The 15435-nt window shown below is 42.3% G+C and overlaps 1 protein-coding gene across 7 annotated transcripts in view; it reads right to left on the bottom strand.

Annotated features, from left to right (window-relative positions):
• The window catches only part of TNC (tenascin C), a 94329-nt gene extending 79723 nt beyond the window's left edge, over nt 1-14606 (bottom strand). For 2 of the 7 annotated variants that reach the window (XM_064378531.1, XM_064378541.1), the window contains exon 1: nt 14379-14605. The gene's annotated coding sequence lies outside the window, so the exon portion shown is untranslated. Of the gene's footprint in view, nt 1-14378 lie in introns of all 7 variants that reach the window. The other 5 variants (XM_064378551.1, XM_064378572.1, XM_064378524.1 and 2 more) reach the window with 4 other exon arrangements.
• Nucleotides 14607-15435: the final 829 nt, after the last annotated feature.

Raw genomic sequence — 15435 nt, 5'->3', positions numbered from 1 at the left:
ATATTTTTGTTAAACTTAATTTTGAATTTTACTTTAGACCCAGGTCGAATGGCCAACATTAAGTACAAAACTCTCCAAATACTGTTTCTTCCTGTAGTTCGGCTTAACCATTGGTGAAGCACGACTTCCTCCCTCCTGCTCCTGGAACAGAGGTTTCATTACCAACCAAATTAAATCCACAAATCTTAATCCATAAAATATTTCCATCCAGACACAATAACGAGATTCATATTTGTGGTTTAGTATACCTAAGAAATGCTCACATGAAATATAACTAGATCCATCGATACATTCAGACCACAAACTGCCCTGGTGTGGTCTGGTTTCAATTTTTGAAATAAAACTGCAGAGCACTTACTTTGTCTCTTCTATTTCTTGCCTAGACAAAATAAATAAATAAATAAAGTGGTTCTGACCAAGTGGCAACAATATAGATTTCTGTACAATTCTGAAAAGATTGTTTCAAAAATAGATTTGAATTCATTTTCCAATGGAACAATGGCTTCTTCTATTTTGGCCTTCATGCAGAATTTTAAGAAATCTAGTTGGCTCTTTCACAAGCATTGGAAAGTGGGTTCTCAAAGTCAGGAGCCAAGGTTAAGAAATGGAAAAGATTAATCCAGGAAGAACTCGTTACAGACAGACTTGCAACACGATCCTAAATAAGAGAACTTCTGAATAGGGCTCTGTGAGATGGTGGCCTTTGTGAAACTGTTATCAGCCACCCAATGTCAGAAATTTAGTCCTGAAAGACCCTGGAAAATTTTAAGAGGGCATTGTGATGGCAGAGACAGGGGCATTGCCTTCAGAGTCAGGAAGACTTTAGATCAAATTCTACTTACCTGTTGGGGAGCCTTGGCTAACGTCCTATACCTTCTGAATTGTGGCTTATTCAAGTACAAAATCTTTCCAGGGTTGTTTGAGGCAGTGAATGGGACAACAAAGCTACAAGTGCCTGACATATTAATAATAAATGTTACCCAAATGTTAGTACATCTTCTCCTTTTTTCCCTTTTCCTTCTTGTCTCCCTTTATTAGGGAGCTCCAGGACATTGAGCATATTAAAAAAATAATAATTGTGTAGAGGTGGTTCAAGCACTGGCTAAGCAGTAGATTGGTTTGGAATCACTGTTATGTTTCAAGTCAAAGAACTGACATAGCTACCTGGAACTGCTTTGAGAAAGATTCTGTGGCCATGACTAGGCTTTCGGGAAAAGGTGCTGTGATGGATTAGCAATATCCATCATGGGTACAGGAGTGAGAGTGTTGACACATACACCAAATATTTGGCATAGCAAAACTAGACATCTCTGGAAATCTTTTCCGATCCAATGTGCTAATATTCAAATGAATGGAATCCTGCTTGAGTGGAGTTTGCATCAGAGGGAGCCAGATGGAGCCACCAACAATTACAAAATCCTGTATAAATCAAGTTCAATAAAGTCAGACACATTTTGATAGAATATGACTCGTGAAACAAAAATATGTCTGTAGGACTGGAAGCAGGAAACCAGACTCTCAGGGAAAACTAAGACTACTCCAGTCATTAATTTGTGTGACCCCAGGCAAAGCAAACATACTTTCATGGCCTATTTTACCTTTCCCAAAATGGGACCATCTAAATGTTACAATAATAATGAACGTTAATTGAACATTTCATCTGTGCCAGACACTGCTTTTTGTGTTTTCTGTGGATTACCTCATTGATAACCAAGACCTCCGAGGTAGTTGTCTTTATTTTCCACAGTTTATAGATAAGCAAATGGAGGCTCACACAGCCCAAGATCACATAGATAGAAAGGGGGAACAGAAATTTAAATCAGGTGAACTGATTCACATGTTTTAATTATGTTAAAGAGTGGTTTGCATGACAAAGGTTGGGGTTCAGAAAAACTACTGGCAGTGAAATATCTTTACGATGTACAGACAGGATAGGAAAAACTGCAGAAGAACCTGAAAAATAGAGATATGTACAATTCCCTTGACTTGGCTTTACCTTAGCTGTGTAACTTTAAACAGCATTTTCTAATGTGTAATCTACAACATGTTGATAGGTACTAATGTGAGGGAAAAAGATTTCCTGATTAAACACGTTTGGAAAATATTATTTTAAACCAAATATGATTTTAAGCCAAACAAATTACATAACTTTCTTTACTTCAGGGTTTTCCAGGGTCTTTTAATAGGTTCATGCTCGTTGAGAATCTCCAAAATGGGGACAGTTTATACAGTGTCTCCCAGATCTTGATTATTCTGTTTATAGTGTGTCACAGGATTAGGTTTGATGGCACACGATGGGGGAAGGGCTGATATAGAACAAATCCTAGACCCTTTCTCCTTTCATTTCTTTCTGTATTAGAAAGGAGTAGTCATATACCTAACTATGACCTGTCTGAGATAAAATGTGAAGACCCATGTTAAAGGATCTTGAGAAATTTAAACTGAGAGTGAGGAAAGTAAGTTAACATTTACGCCACGCCTGGCACTTTACAAATGCTGTTTAATCATGTTACCAAATGTAGGAATTAGGGGTCATTGTTCATATTTTACTGGTTAGAGAACTGAAGGCTTAAGAAGGTTAAGTAAGTGGCCCAGACAGTAATTATTTGAATCAGAATTAAGAACAGTCTCATAATTCCAAACTCTATGCTCTTTCTGCTATATCAAGTTACCTCTGAAGCAAGATTCATTGTTCAGTTTAAAGAATTAGTATTTATATAATCACTATCAGAGAGAAATCCAATATCATTAATATAAATAGAGTTGTTGAATTTCCAAAATGGAGCAAGGTGGGATGGTGTTAGGGAACTGGGGTGCACATAACGATTTTATTTACAGTTGTGAACTTGAGGGGAGGGCATAAGGCCAAATGGACTAGCATCTGTGTCTCAGGCAAATCTTTAAAGTCCCTGGAGAACAGCCTGTTCTCTTTGAGTCTGGCCTGGAGAGAAGGTTAATAAGTGAGAAGAAGATACAGTGAGAAGTAGCAGACGTGGGAGCTAGAAATCTATCATTTCTGGAAAACTGGGCTTCAGACTATGTACTATCTAAAAAAAGTGTGGTTTCCAAGAAATCGATCAAGGCAGGAAGGCATTTCAGAGGGGCTGGAAATTACCACTTTCAGTTTTAAAAGTGTGGACTTGTGTGAACAAACAACTTATTTGTATAAGTAAGGAAAGGAGGGAAAATTCCTTCGAAATAGGATCATTTAATTCAGCATATGGCAGGAAATTCAAGAAATTTAGCCAGAAAGAAATATAAGTCAGAGGCAAATGAAGATGAATCATATAAATGAATAACTTTTATTCATTCATCTGAACTTCTTTTAGGTATAGAATTTAGCCTTATGTTTTTGGAGGGGAGACTTATTAGATACACTTTTTTATTCTGCTTCAATCTCTTTATATGCACAAGTATGATAATATCCACCTTATTAGGTTAAGGTGACTGGAAAATAAGTATAAAAATTCAATAGGTTGACTGGAAAAGATCAGTAAATGTTTCCTTAAATGACCAGATAGGAAATGTATTGAGTTTGGCAGTCAGATAATTTCAGTCACAACTATTCAACTCTGCTATTGTAGAGACAGCAGCTATAGATAATACACAAACAGATGAGCATGGCTGTGTTCCAGTGAAACTTTATCAAAATAGGCTGCCACCATATACACCATGGAATATTATGCAGCCATCAAAAATGATGAGTTCGCGTCCTTTGTAGGGACATGGATGAACCTGGAAACCATCATGCTCAGCAAACTGACACAAGAACACAAAATCAAACACTGCATGTTCTCACTCATAGGCGGGTGTTGAACAATGAGAACACATGGACACAGGGAGGGGAGCACTATATACTAGGGTCTGTTGGGGGGAAATAGGGGAGGGACAGTGGGGGGTGGGGAGTTGGGGAGAGAGAGCATGGGGAGAAATGCCACATATAGGTGAAGGGGAGGAAGGCAGCAAATCACACTGCCACGTATGCACATATGCAACAATCTTGCATGTTCTTCACATGTACCCCCAAACCTAAAATGCAATAAAAAAAAAATAGGCCGCCACCTTATGGTTTGCTAACCTTTGCTGGAATATAGTAGTTATTCAATAAATGACAGCTTCTATTATAAAACCAAATACAGACTGAATGGTAAGGAAACTAACATTTTGTTGAGTGCCTATTATATACATGTTTCATGCCAAATCTTACACTAAATGCTTTTCATACATGCTATCATTTATCATGTCATTTGTTATAACAACCTGGTGAGTTAGGTACTATTATGCTAATTTGAAAATTAATTTGAGACTCAGGGAGGTTCCATGACTGGCTTGAGGCAGAGCCAGCTTTTGAATCCCGATTTATTTGTGGCTCTAAAATGTGTGCTTTCAACTACATTGAGCTACACTGGGCTGGCTCCTCAAGCAATTTTATTCAGTTCAGTTAAGGTAAAAACTTAAATTTTTACTGCTTCATAAATAAAGAGATCAGCATTCAAGTGGATACCTTCACCTTCCATTTCCTAGACTTTCAGCAGCTCTTTGACGGCTGTGCACATGTAAGCACCAAAATATCTGACCTCTGTCTTTCTCCCAGAACCTCTGGCTGGATCTCAAGTTTTATACACTTCCTCTTTGGAGAAAACTTAAGCCAAGGTATACTGTTTGCAAACACTTATTAGCCTCAGGTAGATGCTGGCGAGTTTCCTTTGGCCTCAAATGGGCTTCCAGAATCTGCTGAGGCCTGGCTGTGCTCATTGATTGTCTTTGCCAAAAAGAGCTGCTAATTAGGATGACATCCTGTTTGTCTCTACCTCTAGAGCTAGGTTTTCCTACCTGGGCATGCCTATTTTGTCCCAGGCAGTTTGTTTGGATTTTTACTGCAGATCTAGGTGAACAAAAGCAAATGTGCAGTCCCTTTAAAAATCTACAAAGCCCTGTACAAAAGTGAAGAATTTCCAAGAGTACATTCCAAGATGTTTTTAGGTAGACGTCCTGGGGAAAAGAGTATCTATGGTCAAGTGTGTTTGGAGATAGTGGGCTAATGAAAGTTGAACAGATTAATGACTGCAAGATTTGTCAGATGATGCACTCTACTTCCCCAAGCCTTCCATTAGCTTCTAACCACACTCAGAATAAAATTCAAACTCCTCCCCTTGCCCACAGAGTTCCTCCTCTCATTCATTCAGATGTCTACACAATGGCACATTCACATCTTACCCCACCTAAAAGAGCACCCCTCTCACCACCAGTCATTGTTTATCCCCTTAGCTTGTTTTACATTTCTTCTTAGCAAATATCACTACCTGAAATTGTACTATAAGTTTATGTGATCCCTTTTTATTTTCTGCCTTCCCCCTTGCTATGGTCTGAATGTTTGTGTTCCCTCAAAATCCACACACTGGAACCTAACCACCAGTGTGATCATATTAGTTGGCAGGGTCTTTGGGAGGTACTTAGATCATGATGGCAGAGCCTTCGTAAATATAATTTGTGCCTTTATAAAAGAGACCCCAGAGAGCTGCCTTATGTCTTCCGCCATGTGAGGACATAGAAGGTGCTATCTTAATCTTGGCCTTACGAGCTTCCAGAACTGTGAGAAAGTAATTTCTATTGTTTCTAAGTCACTCAGTTTATGGTATTTTGTTGTAGCAGCTTGTATGGACTAAGATACCCCATCAAAATGTAAACTCCATGAATAAAAGGATCTCACCTGACTTGTGTTCTATTGTATCACAAGCCCTTATAACTACGTATTGAATGGACACATGAGGGGTGCATTTCCAAGAACAGAAGAGTATCAAGGGTTCCCCAAACTCATTTGGCCAAAAAACCCTCTTTTAGGTGATTCCCATGAGAACGCTTTTCCACAAGACACATTTTTGGGAACTCCTTCTCTAGTGGAATCTTATCATCAAGAACTATTTGATCAACAGGTGACAAATCAATGACCACAACAAAACATTTATATTGAATACCAGTTTCTGTGCTAAGCAATGCTCATGAGCTACATCATATTAAACTTTTAAAGGTGCTATTATTTTGCTTTTAATATAGATAAAAAATATTAGCTTAGAGAAGCTAAGGAACTTGGCTAAGATCACATAGCAAGCAAATATCTCTTGAACCCAGACGATTCTGATGCCAGAGTCACACTCGTAACCATTATTCATGTCTTCTCATGGACTGTGAGTTTCTCTGTGTCCTAAAATAGAGAGCTCTGTGTCTCCATCCCTCCCTTGAGCCTATTCTTTCCTCCTACTAGCTGTTGACTAATCTTTGTTATAACCTCCAGATTTTCAGCTATCTCTTGTGACTCAGCTTCAAATCCCCAGACAGGAATCCTCTGTCCTTGGTACTGGTTTTTCCAAATCCAAAGCAATTTGTGTTTTTATTCTGAAGGCCACCTCTGAAAGCAAAGACATTCCTTGAAGCCTGTGTCCTGAGACAGTTTCCTGTCCTGGGGCTGGGATGGTTTCTTCCTGGCATATGTTGTGTCATCACACTGCACACTTGCAAGCCAGTGGGTGAAGCATGAAAACAACTTCAAGCTCTGGGTTTTCTGAACAAACTGCTAAGGAAGGGGATGTCCAAATCTGGGATGCAGCAAAGACTCTATTAGTTGCTAAAGATTAACTTTATTTAGGTTGTGCTAGGTTTCAGATAAACCAGATACAATTTTTTCTCTTAAGAACTACATTGTCAAGAAGGGCAGACAGACAATTTCAGGATGATAAGAGGGATGACAGATTAAAAAAAACACACACAGGTAGAATGAGATGACAGTAGAGGGGCATCTAATTTACCTGGAGGAAGTGGTACCTGAACTGAATTTTGAAAGAAAAATATGAATAGGTGAAAAACACAGGAAAGGACATTCTAAGCAAGAGGAAATGGCATTTACAAGGACATAAAAGGAATAAAAGGGTTGATGTGGAGAATATGAATTACAGCTGAAGTACAGGATCTGTTTAGAGACCAGAAGCAAGATCAGAGAGAATCCCAAATGTCAGAATATCTGAATTTTTTTGCAGGCAGAAGAGAAGCACTTGGAAATCTTGAGGCCTAGGAATGTTAACCTCTACAACTCGGGTTGAAGAAAGGGAAGGCTGGGTTTCTGGGGGCCAGTGGGAAGGAAAGCTGTTACAGTGGCCCATCTGTGAGATGCCAAGTCCTGAACTACGAGGACAATGGAGTTGGGGCAGGGGGTGATGATGGAGAAAGTGGGGAGGTAGTGAACAGATTTACTTGTCAAGACAGTAGAGACTACAACATTTATGTGTGGGGACAATAAGAAAAAAAGAATTAATCCAAGATTTTACTGTTCATCATATCTGCTGAGAGGAATTGATTGAGGCAGGGAGGGGGGTCGAAGGATGAGTTTTAGTTTTGGTCACATTGACTATCTTGCTTTAGAATAAAATATATTTGGAATCATTGCCTTGAAAGGCCCTTCCCTGGGGTGAAATTCAGGCGAAATTATGGCTATCCAATGAGTGAAAACAACTAATGCAAAACACCTGGCGGCACTACATACACGGGAGGATGTTAAATAAAAACTAGTTCACTTTAGTGGCTGCCACAATTTTTTTATTACTCATCAGTGGAAGTACAGATGGGTTGAGTGAACTTGTCATTGATAAGAGGTTGCCAGTCTCTGGCAGGCAGACTCTAAGGTGGCCGCATTGACACTGCCTCCTGGCATTCCCATACATGTGTGATTACCTCCCTTTGAGTGTGGGATGGGCCAGTGACTTTCTTCTAACAAACAGCATATGTCTAAGGTGACAGAATATCACTTCCATGATTAGATTACATAGGATTGTGATGTGCCTCTTGCTTGCAGACTGCCTTTCTCATTGGCTTTGCTAATGTAAATGGCCTTGTGGGAGAAACCACTGTGGCAAGGAACTGAGGGTGGCCTTGGACCAACAACCAGCAAAGACTTGAGGCCCTCAGTTCAATAGCTCTCCAGGACCTGAGTCCAGCCAACTACCACATCAGTGAGCCTGGAAGCTAATCATTCCCCAGTTCAGCCTTTAGATGAGACATCAACCCTGTCCAACACAGATAATAACCTCATGAGAGACCATGAAGCAGAAAATCCAGCTAAGCTGTGCTTAGACCTCTAGAAACCATGAGATAATAAATGTATTGATTTAAAGTAATTTGTTATGCAGTAATAGATAATGAATACAGAGACACTAGTCATCCTTGGCTCAGTCCACGTGAGCTAAGGCTGTTGAGAGAATAAGACTCTGTTCATTTTTTTTTTCTAAAAGAATGTCTTAATTCTGAAACTTTTTATATCGTCCCTGGCTTCTGAGAGCAAGAGTCAGAAGACCTAGGATTCTACCCTGACCCTGTTGCCAACTGGTGGGAGATCTTAGGAAGATCTTTCCCTTCTCTATGTCTCAGTTTCACCCACTTTAAAATGAGTTATGCTAAACCAGGCCAGCAATTTACAAAGGGTTCTGTTTTTTTTCCCCACAGAACCCTTTCATCAAATGAAATTGCATGAGGAAGCTCAGTGCACAAAACAGATAAGTGGAGGGGCTTTCACTGAAATAAGGTTGAGGGGAATCCCCTGCTTGGCCTCCCTGTCTCTCCACAGCAGCCCCCAAATCTCCTGTGAGATTCTTTTTAAAATCCAATCTGCAAGATTCTGGCTTAGAGGCTGCCTATGAGCCCTTTTAATAGAAGTTAAAGCATTCCTCTGTAATTTCTCTGCATTGACCTTCACAAGTCTATCCCACAACCCAGGGCATCTCCTCTGGGACGGTACTAATGGTGCATCTTCCCATGGTGGGCCTGTTTTTGGGGAAAATAAACTCCAGCAGACAAACCTCCTGCCTCCCTAACGTTCTTGATCTCAGTGGTGTACAGTCTAGTGGGGCAAGGAAGGCAATCATAGGGAAAATTATGACACACACAGTGGGGGACGTGCAGAGCTCAGTGGGAACCTGTAGCAGGGGGGATTCCAGGTAGCCTTGCAGGGCACTCATGGCTTCCCTTGGGCAGCACTTGCTTATGTGTGTCTATGCTTCAGTTCTCAGGCTGGTCACAGGGATGTGATATGAATTGGGCTTTGCTCTCATGCAGCTTAAAGTCTAGTAGAGAAAACATGTTACTCTATGGGTCACATGCTAATTATTTAATTACAATTTCTTCAAGAGATGAAGCCTGAAGGAGCAAGCTGGAGAGAGCAGAATTAGCCAGTCTGTCAAAGAGAACACCAGGGCCCAACAGACAAGCTTTTGTGTCTTCCATTTTTTTTTTTTTTTTTTTTGAGATGGAGTCTCGCTCTGTTGCCCAGGCTGGAGTGCAGTGGTGCCATCTCGGCTCACTGCAACCTCTGCTTCCTGGATTCAAGCAATTCTCTGCCTCAGCCTCCTGAGTATCTGGGATTACAGGCGCCTGCCATCACACCTGGATAATTTTTGTATTTTTAGTAGAGACGAGGTCTCACCATCTTGGTCAGGCTGGCCTTGAACTCCTGACCTCATGATCCACCCATCTTGGCTTCCCAAAGTTCTGGGATTACAGGCGTGAGCCACTGCACTCGGCCGCTTTTGTGTTTTTCTTAGCTTTGCTGTGTTTAGCCCTCTCTCTTGTCAGAAGATGAATAGAATTAGGGTGCTGAACATGACTTTCTTACCCAAATGGTTATAACCACCTTCTCAGGACTGGGAACCAGGTTTGCATTTTGACTCTATCAAGTACTTTCTGCATGGTATTGAGTAAGCTACTTAAGCATTTTCAGCCTCACGTTGTGCATATTTGAATGGGGTGGGGTGATGAGACTTACTAGCAGCTATGGTTGACTAAATGGCATGATGCCTGTACAGTCCTCAGTAAATATTAGCTATTATGATTATCTCCTAGGATCCTCCTAGGAGAACATTTCAGACACATTCTTGTCGAAATTGGCAGCAGCCAGCTCACCTCCTTTAGAGTAAGAGATGAACAATGGTTAATTCTGAAGCAAAGTTATCTATGTTCCAAACTCAAGATATATCTGTTGCTCTTGGTGTAGGGTATTTGGGGACAGTGAAAGCACCAAACAAAACTGTCTGAGTTACCATGGGTATATCACGAAGGACCTGTGACCTTCAGGAAATCTCAAAATTCTGAGACATCTTGGCATGAAATACATATTTTTAAAATCTCCATTCACAAGTAGACTAAAAATGCACACGGAAGGGATTTTCTGTTCACAATCTGCTTTTAACACGGGCATTTTACTTCTATTTCACAATGAAGGGTCAAAGAGAGTAATGATAGCGATAGAGTTGTTTCTGAAGTGGAGGCAAAAGTGGAAATGTGAGACAAGGTGGAAGGAAAGGAGTTCTAGGCTTTAGGGGATAATGGAAAAACCTGGTCACCAGGGTTAGAATCAGGTTGGTATGCAGACTTTTCTCCTTTACAGAGAAGTCACAAAGCATGTATGGCCCCCGAAGGTAGGTAAGTCCACCATCTCTGTCTTTTACATTGAATAGAATTATGGCCTGGGGTTTGTAGGAGGCTGTTTTTTCACACTTTGAAGGGGTTTTCCTCCTTGGAAGGGAGCCTTCATCTAATGTTTCCCACATGTTGAAGGTGTTCAAACTGGCCCAGGATAAGATCCAAGGGGATTCCCTACAATCTTCTCAGAGTGAGGGGTATGCGAATCATAATCTTCCTCTCTGAGGCTTCTGCTGAATTTGTGGCTTGGAGCCTACAACCATTTCCAAATTGTCCTGGAATTCACTATCCCAAGGCTGATTTCACTTTACCTACCAATCAGCCCTTTTAAAACTAGATGTTTGGCTCACCTGTGTGCCTACTTTTCTGAGATGAAAACCAGCAGGAGTGACCTGACTGCTACCTCTAGTTTCATTCTTCCCTCTTCCAGGGCTGAAATTTGAACTTTTCTGTTTCCAGGCAGAGAGTTGCACCACTGAGAGCTGACCTTTGCTGAGAACCATGAAAAATGATACATGCAGGGCTATTCTGTGAAATCAATAGGCACCAATGCCAGCTGGGGGCTTCTTCACCATCTTGATCATTCCCCGACAGACACCACTTAAGGTTCTGAACTTGGTCAGCACAGCCCGACTGCAGAAGGCAACGTAGCACAGCACAAAGAACAGCAGGGTATCAGTTAGAAAGCTTGGGTCAAAGCCAACTCTGCCCCTCAATTACGGAAAGACCTCAGATGAGTCACCTAACTTCCTTGAGTGTCGATTTCTTTATCCATAAAATCGAGCTAGTAATTCATAATTTGCAGTGTTGGAGTGAGAATGAGAAACCACTGGCAAACCCTCCTATTACATACGTGACACATAGCCCTCACTATTAACTGTGCGTTTGTATGTTTTATCATCACAAAGGGACTGTATATTTTGAGCTAACTAAATGTTTGCAACCTACTTTTTACATTTTAAACTGAAGTGGCTTCAGTATGAAGGGGCTTGCACTTCAGTCCGGTGGATATTTTTTTCTTTTAAGAAAGCACAGCTAGATGTCTATAGAAATCTAGAGAGAGAGTAGAGAATAGGTGCTCTTAATTCATTGTAAGTACTAGAAAGGGTAGGATTGAGGGGGATATGTTTTTCATTCTGTCAGCTTGAATTCTCTTTCCAAATTCCATTCTGGTTATATGATCAGGCTACTGCTATATTTATGGGTGGCCACAGTCTGCCTGGAGGGGCATATTTAGTCAGAAAGGAAGTGTTTTCCTTCTAAAGGCAGGCAAGAAGCAGAGACGCATTCAGAAGGAACACGACAGAATGTGCCTCTGACTTGGTGATCACGGGGACCTGGGTGTGAAACCTGGCTCTATCACTCTGAGTTCTAGGACCTTGGAAAAGTTATTCAGTCTCTCTGTTCTTGACGCCATCTCTTTGTCCAACAGGTATAGTCCATACCTCAGAGACACGCTGTGGATTTTTAGTTCGACAATCCCACAAAGGGCCGACAGTTTAGAAAGTAGGCTCATCATATATTTTTGCTATCATTGTCATTAGAATGATTTAAAATAGCTTTTGTTAAACCTTTTAAATTTCTCATACATATTCCTGCCTATTGTACTATCATCTGTGGACTTGCTCTTCTGTTATAGATGGTGATTCAGAGGGGCAAAAATCCTTGTTGAAGGGCAGAATTGCAACCAGAATGCACACAGCATGGTTTCATGATTTGTAACTGTGTTTTGCGTTATTCAAGATTCCATGGCAATGTCCCAGAGGCTAAGAGCAAAGGTGTAAGTGTTAGACCCCGTGACCTCACTTCAACCAGAGCAGACACACATTTACCTGTCATTACTGGGGTTTTGCCCTAAATTCATGTAATGAATATTTTCATCATAAATAAGTTTAATAATCATGATCTTAGAGCATTAATCTTGGACAAGTCCTTGTAAAATGATAAACAGAGAAACTAATTTTCCATTTATTGAAACCTTAACATGTGGCAGGTACTATGCCAAGAGTTTGCCATATATCATGTCATTTGAATGTTGCAAGAGCCCTGTGAGACACAGTTTGTCATCCCCTTTATATGAATGACAAAGCTGAGGGCTAAAGGTTAGTAACTTCTTAGAGTGGGGAAGGACAAGGTGAGTGGGAGATAAAATAGAGAAGCTAGGTTTTTGAAACAAAGCATAGAGAAAAAAATATTTAATGACTGTAGAGCTTGGTGACATCCCTTTCAATCCTTTCCCCTGTTTGAGCAAACCAGAGAATATGCATATTGTGCAACTTTCACTTCCCCCCAAAGTGGTCACCTTCCTGAAATGCAAAAGGCCAGAGCACACTAATTTCTATCTCCTGCAAATGGCTTGTATGCACACTATGCCAGAAACTCTTCACTGGCTTATCTAGGACTGAATAAATCTTCTTCAGTCCTGAATTGGGCTTGCCTGGCTGGGGTGGGTAGTAGTTTTCATTTCTAAGGCACATATGGGAAAGCTCTGTAAAAAATAGGAGGAAAAGTCCACAAAAACATGAAAAAGAGGCATTCATTCTCCAAGTGGGGCTCCCTGTCCTGCTCTCCCTCCAGACAGAGAGCTTTTCCAAAGAGTTTCCAACAGCATCGTACTTCACAGCTGTAAGCTTTAGAATCTGCAGATGCCTAAACTCAAAACCTCCTGACATACTGAAATCAGAATTTGACAATTACATCCAGCCCCGGGCTGCTACCTTTTCTCCAACCTGTGCCAACACAACCTCCTGCTTATAAAATACAGCCAAGTCTCATACCTGCCAGCCTAGTGTCTCACCCTCAGATTGGGCGAGATAAAAAGTGGGGGCTGGGGGTGGGCTGAGGAACAACGTGCAAGAAATGAGCCAAGATTGGCGAAGTGCCTCCTTTAACTTCCAGAGTGATGGCAGATTTTGGCAATTACAATGATTATCCGCACTTCCAGGTATTGAGCAGTCACTGCCGATCTTTCTAGACCTCATTGTCTCCTCAAAATGATGGCAGACGCCATTGTCCCCATTTTAGAGATGTAAAAACTGAGAATTAAGGCGGTGATGTATTTTTCTCAGGGTCATATGCATGGTGGTGAGGAGAATACCAAACACCTCTGGCTTCAAACCTAAGCTTTTATTCCCCTTACAACACTGATGGGTGAGAGGAACCCCTGTTTTCTTTCCAAGGTACATCAGGGGCAGCAGGGTTCCCATACTTGGGGAAGTTGCTGCTGGTGATTCTAGACACAAGTGGGACGCTGCTGGCTCCAGGCACCCTAGGCACCCCCCACAAAGCTGCTCTCCACCACTCTCTAGCTGCCTGTCAGTTATTCATCTGGCCAGGAACCACCTCCCCTCTTCTGTCCCCCAACTCGCATCTCCAGGGTGAAGATTTTGAGGACCAAATGAGGGAATGGGTACAGAACTCTTTGTAAACTCCAGGTAAGGGCTGTTTAGATGTAAACTTTTGTATTCTCCCTGCACTCCTCTATCAGACTCCCTTTAACCCATCCCAGGGACAGGCTGTGAGCAAACTTTACCTTAAAACTCTACTTCCCTAACCTCAACATAAAAGAAGATTATCTCTATCTCTGTCTCCACAGGTGAATCAGCCAGGCTAGGGGTAGGGTGGCAGTTTAGGAGAGAATTCTTACTCCTCTGCAGAACAGCAGAGGTAATAACCTTACAAAAAGTTCCTTCCAAGTATGACTATTCATAAAGTTACAAAACAAACAAAATTACAAAACCAGAACAGTCAAGGTGCATCTGATCATAACCAATACATATTCCTATTTCTTTCCATCGGCGAGGAAAAAAAAAACACCCCAAAGTTTTATAATAATATAAAACCACAACTCATGTGGTACCAGGAATGCAATCCGTACATCATAAGGATCTCTAATGATGAAGGAGAAACAGACCTACCTTTCCGATGGGAGAGAGACCTAGATCCTTGGAAGAAGTAAGTACCTGGAGCGGGCAGCAGCGGCGGTTCCCGGGTGCACGGCCCCTAGAGCCCCCCAGCCGCGCTGCCTTTGTGCCCACGGGAGGCGGGGGCGTGTGTCTGCGCGCGGGAGAGGCGGGTGACAGTAGGCAGGCTGTGGCCGGTGCAGCCAACTTTGGCTGGCTTATATAGCGAGCTCCTTCCTCTGTAATGGGACGCCTCGCCTCCAGACATCCTTTCCCACTTTTTCAGTTGGCGAATTAAAGGAACAGCCCTCCCAGCGGAGCAGGGTTAGCTCAGGAAAGACTCACTCACTCCTGGCTCTCGGCCAGGGAAGGAACCCATTTGCATACAATTTATGGCGAAAGTAGGAATTCCTGCTTCCCCTCCCGCCTCCCCGCCCCCCACCCCAAGTAGTTGTTGGCGAAGTGTGATTTTTGCCCTGCTCCTCGCACGGGTTTTCTAATTGTGAGACGGAGGCCGGGGAGCAGGAGGGAGCAGGGTTCGCAGCCCGGACTCCCCTCCTGTACTGGGTCAAGCTGGAAACGGGGGACCAGGGCTCGCCTGGGCTCTGGGCAGCAGCTGCTCAGTGGCACCTCGGAGCGAGCATAGGGACTGAGCCCAGTTCCTGGAAAGAGGAGATAAAGCCCTTCAAAAGCCTGGGGCGGTTCAGGTTTCTCTGGGCCAGCAGAGAGGTAACCCAGGATTAGTTCTCAGCAGGTGGGGAGCGCTCCCACCAGCCCTGCATTTCTTAAGTGGGAGCCAGCCTTGCCCAGCTGCTCAGAGGCAACTTTGTCCCAGCCCCAGCGTCCTACAGGGCGGTAGCTTTTTGACATTGTTCATGCCCTGTGCCTGGTGTGGTCTTCTCAGCTGGATCTCCAGGGGAAAGGGTTTCTGAGGTTTTCTCTCGGTGCTGAAAGGCATCCCCCACAGCCGTTTCTTTAAAGAAAACTAATCATTTAAAAAGGTAACAACCTAATCTTTGAGCCCTAAGCCGCGCCTTTGCTTTCCAGCCTGCCGTGGATTGCTTCCAAGCTC

The sequence above is a fragment of the Aotus nancymaae genome, unplaced genomic scaffold (genome assembly GCF_030222135.1).
Source record: "Aotus nancymaae isolate 86718 unplaced genomic scaffold, 86718_ANA_hifiasm-v0.15.2.pri h1tg000003l, whole genome shotgun sequence".
Taxonomy (NCBI): domain Eukaryota; kingdom Metazoa; phylum Chordata; class Mammalia; order Primates; family Aotidae; genus Aotus; species Aotus nancymaae.
This window is presented reverse-complemented; position numbering and strand designations above follow the sequence as displayed.